The sequence below is a fragment of the Arachis hypogaea genome, chromosome 9 (assembly GCF_003086295.3).
Source record: "Arachis hypogaea cultivar Tifrunner chromosome 9, arahy.Tifrunner.gnm2.J5K5, whole genome shotgun sequence".
NCBI lineage: Eukaryota > Viridiplantae > Streptophyta > Magnoliopsida > Fabales > Fabaceae > Arachis > Arachis hypogaea.
The window spans coordinates 58,186,464-58,197,206 of record NC_092044.1 but is presented as its reverse complement, the minus strand read 5'-3'; the positions used below and the strand labels follow the sequence as shown (position 1 = coordinate 58,197,206).

The window sequence follows — 10,743 nt, the reverse complement described above, 5'->3', positions numbered from 1 at the left end:
TCCAGACAGACTTTGAGAAATCATATTGACTTGCTGAGTCAATATTTTGTTCTGAGCCAATATGGCATTCAGAGTATCAATCTCAAGAACTCCTTTCTTCTGATTCGTCCCATTGTTCACAGGATTCCTTTCAGAAGTGTACATGAATTGGTTATTTGCAACCATTTCAATGAGTTCTTGAGCTTCTGCAGGCGTCTTCTTCAGATGAAGAGATCCTCCAGTAGAGCTATCCAATGACATCTTGGACAGTTCAGACAGACCATCATAGAAGATACCTATGATGCTCCACTTAGAAAGCATGTCAGAAGGACACTTTCTAATCAATTGTTTGTATCTTTCCCAAGCTTCATAGAGGGATTCACCTTCCTTCTGTCTAAAGGTTTGGACTTCCACTCTAAGCTTACTCAATTTTTGAGGTGGAAAGAACTTTGCTAAGAAGGCATTGACTAGCTTTTCCCAAGAGTTCAGGCTTTCTTTGGGTTGTGAGTCCAACCATATCCTAGATTTGTCTCTTACAGCAAAAGGGAATAGCATAAGTCTGTAGACCTCAGGGTTAACCCCATTGGTCTTGACAGTGTCACAGATTTGCAAGAATTCAGCTAAAAACTGATGAGGATCTTCCAATGGAAATCCATGGAACTTGCAATTCTGTTGCATTAGAGAAACTAATTGAGGCTTAAGCTCAAAGTTGTTTGCTCCAATGGCAGGGATAGAGATGCTTCTCCCATAGAAGTCGGGAGTAGGTGCAGTAAAGTCACCCAGCACCTTCCTTGCATTGTTGGCATTGTTGTTGTTTTCAGCTGCCATGTCTTCTTCTTTGAAGATTTCTGTTAGGTCCTCTACAGAGAGTTGTGCTTTAACTTCTCTTAGTTTTCGCTTCAAGGTCCTTTCAGGTTCAGGGTCAGCCTCAACAAGAATGCTTTTGTCTTTGCTGCTGCTCATATGAAAGAGAAGAGAACAAGAAAATATGGAAGAATAGAGATTCCTTGAGGTGTCAGAGGAAAAAGAAAAATAGAAAGAAGAGGTAGAAGAATTCGAACTTAGAAAGATAAAGTTCGAATTGTACATGTTAGTCCATAAATAGAAGGATGTGAGAAGAGGGGAAGAAATTTTCGAAAATAAATTTAAAAATATTTTAAAAACATTTTTAAAAATTGAAGAATGATTTTCGAAAAATATGATTGGGAAAGAGATAAAGTGATTTTTGAAAAAAATCTTGAAATTAGAAATAAAAAAGATATGATTGAAAACTTATTTTGAAAAAGATGTGATTAAAAAGATATGATTGAAAATATATAGTTTTAAAAAGATATGATTGAGAAGATATGATTAAAAAACAATTTACAAAGATTTGATTTTGAAAATTAATGACTTGGCTAACAAGAAAAGATATGATTCAAACTTTAAACCTTTCTCGACAGAAAAGGCAACATACTTGAAATGTTGAATCAAATCATTAATTGTTAGCAAGTATTTTTGAAAATGGAAAGAAATTGATTTTGAAAATATATGATTGAAAAGATATGATTTGAAAAAGATATGATTTTGAAAAATTATGGAAACTTGAAAAAAAATTGAATTGAAAACAAAATCTTCCCTCTTGTGTCATCCTGGCGTTAAACGCCCAGAATGATATCCATTATGGCGTTTAACGCCCAAAATGCTACCCTTTTGGGCGTTAAACGCCCAGCCAGGCACCCTGGCTGGCGTTTAAACGCTAGTTTTCCTTCCTCACTGGGCGTTTTGAACGCCCAGCTTTTTCTGTGTAATTCCTCTGCTGTATGTTCTGAATCTTCAATTCTCTACATTATTGACTTGAAAAGACACAAATTAAAAATTTTTTTGGATTTTTAATGATAAGGAAAAATCAAAATGCAACTAAAATCAAATAAACAATGCATGCAAGACACCAAACTTAGAAGTTTGTATACTACTTACACTAACAAGTTGAGAATGCGTATGAGAAACAACAAAACACTCAAGACAAGAGAATTTAAAGATCAGAGCAATGAAATCATCAAGAACAACTTGAAGATCAATGAAGACACATGATTGAATTCAAAGAATGCATGCAATTGACACCAAACTTAAAATGAGACACTAGACTCAACAAGAAACATAAAATATTTTTGGTTTTTATGATTTTGTAATTTTTTTGGATTTTTTGAAAATTATATGGAGAAGAAAATAAAGGGATTCAAAATTTTTAATAAGAATTCCAGGAATCATGCAATGTTAGTCTAAAGCTTTAGTCTAAAGGAATTAGACATGGCTAGCCAAGCTTCAGCAGGACATTACATTCAAGAGCTAAATTGATGAAGATCAATCAGCTTTGGTGATGATAAGAACATCACCTTGAAACACTAGAATTCATTCTTAAAAATTCTGAAAAATACCTAATCTAAGCAACAAGATGAACCGTCAGTTGTCCAAACTCAAACAATCCCCGGCAACGGCGCCAAAAACTTGGTGCACGAAATTGTGATCATCAATGGTGCCATCAACATGGTACGCTCAATTGCAATCTCAACTCTTTATCACAACTTCGCACAACTAACCAGCAAGTGCACTGGGTCGTCCAAGTAATAAACCTTACGCGAGTAAGGGTCGATCCCACGGAGATTGTTGGTATGAAGCAAGCTATGGTCATCTTGAAAATCTCAGTCAGGCAGATTCAAATGGTTATGAATGATTTTTGAATAAAGCATAAAATAAAGATAGAGATACTTATGTAATTCATTGGTGAGAATTTCAGATAAGCGTATGGAGATGCTTTGTCCCTTCTGTCTCTCTGCTTTCCTACTGTCTTCATCCAATCCTTCTTACTCCTTTCCATGGCAAGCTGTATGTTGGGCATCACCGTTGTCAATGGCTATAGTCCCGTCCTCTTAATGAAAATGTTCAATGCGCTCTGTCACAGCACGGCTATTCAGCTCTCGGTTCTCGATCATGTCGGAATAGAATCCAGTGATTCTTTTGCGTCTGTCACTAACGCCCCACAATCGCGAGTTTGAAGCTCGTCACAGTCATTCAATCCTTGAATCCTACTCAGAATACCACAGGCAAGGTTTAGACCTTCCGGATTCTCTTGAATGCCGCCATCAATTCTAGCTTATACCACGAAGATTCTGATTAAGGAACCCAAGAGATATCCACTTAATCTAAGGTAGAACAGAGGTGGTTATCAGGCACACGTTCGTAGGTGAGAATGATGATGAGTGTCACAGATCATCACATTCATCAAGTTGAGGAACAAGTGATATCTTAGAACAAGAATAAGCTGAATTGAATAGAAGAACAATAGTAATTGCATTAATACTCGAGGTACAGCAGAGCTCCACACCTTAATCTATGGTGTGTAGAAACTCCACCGTTGAAAATACATAAGAACAAGGTCTAGGCATGGTCGAGAGGCCAGCCCCCATGATCTAAGATAGCATAAGACTACTCAAAGATAGCTACCAAGATGTCTAATACAATAGCAAAAGGTCATATTTGTAGAGAACTAGTAGCTTAGGGTTTACAAAGATGAGTAAATGACATAAAAATCCACTTCCGGGCCCACTTGGTGTGTGCTTCGGCTGAGCATTGAAGCATTTTCGTGTAGAGACTCTTCTTGGAGTTAAACGTCAGCTTTTGTGCCAGTTTGGGCGCTTAACTCCCATTCTTGTGCCAGTTCCGGCATTTTACGCCAAAATTCTTGAGCTGACTTGGAACGCCTGTTTGGGCCATCAAATCTCGGGCAAAGTATGGATTATTATACATTGCTGGAAAGCCCAGGATGTCTACTTTCCAACGCAGTTGAGAGCGCGCCAATTGGGTTTCTGTAACTCCAGAAAATACACTTCGAGTGCAGGGAGGTCAGAATCCAATAGCTTCTGCAGTCCTTTTCAGCCTCTGAATCAGATTTTTGCTCAGGTCCCTCAATTTCAGCCAGAAAATACCTGAAATTACAGAAAAACACACAAACTCATAGTAAAGTCCAGAAAAGTGAATTTTAACTAAAAACTAATAAAAATATAATAAAAACTAACTAAAACATACTAAAAACAATGCCAAAAAGCGTATAAATTATCCGCTCATCAATTGCACCTTGTCACAAACTCCTTTGCATCCTTGAACATAGTAGGCCAAAAGAATCCACACTGTAATACCTTGGATGCAGTCCTTTCTCCATTAAAGTGCCCTCCATAAGTAGATCCATGGCAATGCTAAAGAACATCTTGTCCTTCCTCATGAGAGATGCATCTTCTCAGAATTCCATCAGCACACTTCTTAAAGAGGTAGGGCTCATCCCAAATGTAATGCTTGGCATCATTGATGAGCTTCTTTCTCAAGTGCTTCTTGATGTTGGAAGGTAACTCTCCAATGGCCTTGAAGTTGGCTATGTCTGCAAAGCATGAGGCTTCTTGGATCATCATCAATTGCTCATCTGGGAAGCTCTCATTTACACCAGGGTTGTGTACTTCATTGTCCATGTGTGGGATCCTTGATAGGTGATCTGCACCTTATTTTCTGCTCCACTTCTATCGTTGATTTCAGTGTTGAACTATTGGAGTAACAGGATCCATTTGATCAATCTGGGCTTAGACTCTTGTTTGGTTAACAAGTATTTGAGTACTGCATGGTCAGTAAATACAATTATTTTAGAACCAATGAGGTAAGATCTGAATTTATCAAATGCAAAAACTATAGCAAGGAGTTGTTTTTCTTTGGTGGTGTAGTTTCTTTGGGATTCATTAATAACCTTGCTAGCATAATAAATGACATGCACTAGCTTGTCTCTCCTTTGTCCTAGGACAACATCAATGGCGAAATCTGATGCATCACACATTAACTCAAAAGGTAAGTCCCAGCTTGGAGGTGCTATAATAGGTGCAGAGGAGAGCTTACTTTTAAGCTCATCAAAAGCTTGCATACATTCTCTATCAAATATGAATGGTACATTAGACAGAAGCAAGTTGCTTAAAGATTTGGCAATTTTTGAAAAGTCTCTAACGAACCTTCTATAGAAACCAGAATGTTCTAAGAAACTCCTAACTGCTTTGACATTACAAGGTGGGGGTAATTTTTTAATTACTTCCATGTTGGTTCTATCTACCTCTATGCCTTTCTTAGAGATTTTGTGGCCAAGGACTACCCCTTCGGTAACCATAAAATGACACTTTTCCCAATTCAAAACTAGGTTAGTCTCCTGGCATCTCTTGAACACCAAGGCTAGATAGTGTAAGCAATTAGGAAAGGAGTCACCAAACACTGAAAAATCATCCATGAAAACCTCAATAAACCCCTCAATCATATTACAAAAAATGGACAGTATGCACCTTTGGAATGTGGCAAGTGCATTGCACAAACCAAAGGGCATATGTCTATATGCAAAAATACCATAAGGGCAAGTGAAAGATGTCTTTTCTTGGTCCTTAGGATCCACTACAATCTGGTTGTAGCCTGAATATCCATCCAAGAAACAATAGTACTCATGCCCAACTAGTCTCTCCAACATTTGATCCATGAATGGTAGAGGAAAATGATCCTTCTTTGTGGCTTCATTAAGCTTTCTGTAGTCTATATACATGCGTCATCCGGTCACTATTCCTGTTGGTATCAACTTATTCCTTTCATTTGGCACAATTGTGATTCGTCCCTTCTTCAGGACTACTTGAACAGGGCTCACCCAAGGACTATCTGAAATGGGGTAAATCACCCCTGCTTGCCATAGCTTGAGCACTTCCTTTTGCACCACTTCCATCATTGATGGGTTTAACCTTCTTTGTGGTTGGATTGAAGGCTTGGAATTCTCTTCAAGCAGGATCTTATGCATGCACATTGAAGGGCTTATCCCCTTTAAATCTGAAAGTGTCCACCCAATGACATCCTTGTGTTGTCTCAACACTTTGATGAGCTCTTCCTCTTGTTCTTTACTCAAGGTTGAGTTGATGATTACTGGATATGTGTCATTGCTCCCCAAGTAGGCATACTTCAAGTCTGGAAGCAAAGTCTTTAATTCCAGATTTGGTGGTTCTACTTTCTCCTGGTTTGCAATTTCTAGCATGATTGAGCTATTCATGCTTTCTTGTGGTGTCGTACATGATGAGCAGATAATTTATATGCTTTTTGGCACTGTTTTTAGTATGTTTTTAGTACATTTTAGTTAGTTTTTAGTATGTTTTTATTAGTTTTTATTTAAAGTTCACTTTTCTGGACTTTACTATGAGTTTGTGTGTTTTTCTGTGATTTCAGGAATTTCTGGCTGAAATTGAGGGACCTGAGCAAAAATTTGATTCAGAGGTTGAAAAAGGACTGCAGATGCTGTTGGATTCTGACCTCCCTGCACTCGAAGTGGATTTTCTGGAGCTACAGAAGTCCAATTAGCGCGCTCTTAGTTGCGTTGGAAAGTAGACATCATGGGCTTTCCAGAAATGTATAATAATCCATACTTTGCCCGAGATTTGATGGCCCAAACCGGCGTTGCAAATCAGCTTCAGAATTCCCGGCGTTTAACGCCGGAACTGGCACAAAAATTGGAGTTAAACGCCCAAACTGGCACAAAAGCTGGCGTTTAACTCCAGAAAAAGTCTCTACACATGAAAGCTTCGATGCTCAGCTCAAGCACACACCAAGTGGACCCCGGAAGTGCATTTTTACGTCATTTACTCATTTCTATATATCCTAGGTTACTAGTTCACTATAAATAGGATATTTTGACATTGGGGGTGAGGAGCTCTGCTGTGTCTTGATGGATTAATGCAATTACTACTGTTTTTCAATCAATCATGCTTGCTTCTATTCTATGATATCACTTGTTCTTCAACTTGATGAATGTGATGATCCGTGACACTCATCATCGTTCTCACCTATGAACGTGTGCCTGACAACCACCTCCGTTCTGCTTTAGTTTGAGTGAATATCTCTTGGATTCCTTAACCAGAATCTTCGTGGTATAAGCTAGAATTAATGGCGGCATTCAAGAGAATCCGGAAGGTCTAAACCTTGTCTGTGGTATTTTGAGTAGGATTCAAGGATTGAATGACTGTGACGAGCTTCAAACTCCTGAGGGCTGGGCATTAGTGACAGATGCAAAAGAATCACTGGATTCTATTCCAACCTGATTGAGAACCAATAGATGATTAGTCGTGCTGTGACAGAGCGCGTTGAACATTTTCACTGAGAGGATGGGAGGTAGCCATTGACAACGGTGAAACCCTACATACAGCTTGCCATGGAAGGAGCCTTGCGTGCATGAAGAAGAAGACAGTGGGAAAGTAGAGGTTCAGAAGATAGAGCATCTCTAAAACCTCAACCTGTTCTCCATTACTGCAAAACAAGTATCTATTTCATGTTCTTTTACTTTTCACAATTAAACCTGAGAATTATTGATATCCTGACTGAGAGTTACAAGATAACCATAGCTTGCTTCAAGCCGACAATCTCCGTGGGATCGACCCTTACTCACATAAGGTATTACTTGGACGACCCAGTGCACTTGCTGGTTAGTTGTGCAGAATTACAAAAGTGTGATTGTGATTTTGTACACCAGTACACGAAATCGTGACTTTCACACTTCTCCACAATTCCCTACAGCTGACCGGCACTGGATCGTCCAAGTAATACCTTACGTGAGTAAGGGTCGATCCCACGGAGATCGTCGGTTTGAAGCAAGCTATGGTCATCTTGTAAATATCAGTCAGGCATATTCAAATGGTTATGGGGTTTTAATAATTAAAAGAATGAAATAGAACATAAAATAGGATAGAATTACTTATGCAATTCATTGGTAGGAATTTCAGATAAGCGTATGAAGATGCTTTGTTCCCTCTGAGCCTCTGCTTTCCTATTGCCTTCAATCAGTCATACTCCTTTCCATGGCAAACTGTATGTAGGTAGATCACCATTATCAATGGCTACCATCCATCCTCCCAGTGAAAATGGTCCTCTACGGTTTCCCGCATGGCTAATTGATTAGCGGATAATTTATACGCTTTTTGGCATTGTTTTTAGGTAGTTTTTAGTAGGATCTAGCTACTTTTAGGGATGTTTTCATTAGTTTTTATGATAAATTAACATTTCTGGACTTTACTACAAGTTTGTGTGTTTTTTTATGATTTCAGGTATTTTCTGGCTGAAATTGAGGGACCTGAGCAAAACTCTGATAAAAGGCTGACAAAGGACTGCTGATGCTGTTGGATTCTGACCTCCTTGTACTCGAAATGAAATTTCTGGAGCTAAAGAACTTCAAATGGCGTGCTCTCAACGGCGTTGGAAAGTAGACAGCCAGAGCTTTCCAGCAATATATAATACTCCATAATTCATTCGAGATTAGATGGCGTAAACTGGCGTTCAACGCCAGTTACATGCTGCATTCTGGAGTCAAACGCCAGAAACACGTCACGAACCAGAGTTGAACGCCAAAAACACGTTACAACTTGGCGTTCAACTCCAAATTAAGCCTCTGCACGTATAAAGCTCAAGCTCAGCCCAAGCACACACCAAGTAGTTCCCGGAAGTGGATTTCTGTATCAATTACTTACTTCTGTAAACCCTAGTAGCTAGTCTAGTATAAATAGGACATTTTACTATTGTATTAGACATCTTTTCCTTATTTTTCTCAAAATTTCAAAAATTTGAGTTGACTTAGTCAAAATTTTTTAAAAACTTAGCTATTTCTCATAAGTGAAGTCAAATTTTCAATTTTAAAAATCTTATCTTTTCAACACTTTTTCAAAAATCAAATCCTTTTCATTTTTCTTACTATTTTTCGAAAATTTTTAATTTGAATTTTAAAATCTTTTTTTTTATCTTTAATTCAAAAATTTCAAAAATTTTACTAACAATTAATGTGATTGATTCAAAAATTTGAAGTTTGTTACTTTCTTGTTAAGAAAGTTTCAATCTTTAAATTCTAGAATCATATCTTTTAGTTTCTTGTTAGTCAAGTAATCAAATTTTAAATTTAAAAGTCAAATCTTTTTCAAAATATCTTTTTTCAATCATATCTTTTTAAAATAGCTTTTTCAAATTATATCTTTTTTTTTTAATTCAAACTTCAAAATATCTTTTCTAACTTATTATCTTTTCAAAATTGATTTTCAAATCTTCTTCAACTAACTAGTTGACTTTTTGTTTGTATTAACTATATCTTATCTTTTTCAAAACCACCTAACTACTTTCCTCTCTCTAATTTTTGAAAATTACCTCCCTCTTTTTCAAAATTCTTTTAATTAACTAATTGTTTTAAATTTTAATTTTAATTCTTCTTTTAATTTTCGAAAATCACTAACCCTTTTTCAAAATTAATTTTCAAATTCTCTCCTTCTCATCTTCTTCTATTTATTTCTTTATTTACTAACACTTCTCTTCATCTCAAGAATCTGAACCTATCTTCACCCTTGTGTTTGGATTCTTACCTTTTCCTTCTTCTATTCCTTTCTTCTTCTACTAACATAAAGGAATCTCTCTACTGTGGTAAAGAGGATTCCTATTATTATTTTCTGTTCCCTTCTTTTTCATATGAGCAGGAGCAAGGACAAGAATGTTCTTGTTGAGGTAGATCCTGAACCTGAAAGGACTCTGAAGAGGAAACTAAGAGAAGCTAAATTACAACAATCCAGAGACAACCTTACAGAAATTTTCAAAAAGGAAGAGGAGATGGCAGCCGAGAATAATAATGCAAGAAGGATGCTTGGTGATTATACTACACCTAGTTCTAAGTTTGATGGAAGAAGCATCTCAATCCCTACCATTGGAGCAAACAATTTTGAGCTGAAACCTCAACTAGTTGCTCTAATGCAATAGAATTACAAGTTCCATGGACTTCCATCAGAAGATCCCTACCAATTTTTAACTGAGTTCTTACAGATCTGTGAGACTGTTAAGACTAATGGAGTAGATCCTGAAGTCTACAGGCTCATGCTTTTCCCTTTTGCTGTAAGAGACAAAGCTAGAACATGGTTGGATTCATAGCCTAAAGATAGCCTGGACTCAAGGGATAAGCTGGTCGCAGCCTTCTTGGCTAAGTTCTTTCCTCCTCAAAAGCTGAGCAAGCTTAGAGTGGATGTTCAGGCTTTCAAAAAAAAGATGGTGAATCCCTCTATGAAGCTTGGGAAAGATACAAGCAGATGACCAAAAGGTGTCCTTCTAACATGCTTTCAGAGTGAACCATTCTGGATATATTCTATTATGGTCTATCTGAGTTCTCTAAGATGTCATTAGACCATTCTACAGGTGGATCCATTCACCTAAAGAAAACGCCTGCAGAAGCTCAAGAACTTATTGACATGGTTGCAAATAACCAATTCATGTACACTTCTGAGAGGAATTCCGTGTATAATGGGATGCCTCAGAGGAAGGCAGTTCTTGAAATTGATGCTGTGAATGCCATAGTAGCTCTGCTCGCATCAATTTTTGGCACCGTTGCCGGGGAGTTGCAATAGAGTGCTAAAGTTATTAATTAGAATTTATTTATTTGCATTTTATTTTATTTTTGTCACTATGAGTTGTACGTTTCTTTCGTTAAATGACGCGTTCACTTCCTGATCCAAGCTTGACAGTATTTGACCCTGAAATTGAAAGAACTCTTTCACGTATAAGGCAAGCTAGGCGTCTAACTCCTCTTTGAGGACAAACCTGAACCGTCATCTAAGGAAGAAACAAGCTCCCTCTCTATTGATCTAGTTCATTTACGTGTAGGTGACATGGCAGCTCCCAGAAGAGTCACTATCCAGGAGGAAGGAGCCCCTGATTTTA

The 10,743-nt window shown here is 37.6% G+C and overlaps 2 non-coding genes across 2 annotated transcripts; one reads left to right on the top strand and one right to left on the bottom strand.

Moving 5' to 3' along the window:
- Positions 1-294: 294 nt before the first annotated feature.
- LOC112714136 (small nucleolar RNA R71) lies at positions 295-402 on the top strand. The gene has a single exon (XR_003159091.1). It is a non-coding gene; the product is annotated as a small nucleolar RNA R71 (small nucleolar RNA).
- Positions 403-10,038: 9,636 nt separating this feature from the next.
- LOC112713668 (small nucleolar RNA R71) lies at positions 10,039-10,145 on the bottom strand. Its single transcript, XR_003158638.1, has one exon. It is a non-coding gene; the product is annotated as a small nucleolar RNA R71 (small nucleolar RNA).
- Between the last annotated feature and the right edge of the window lie 598 nt (positions 10,146-10,743).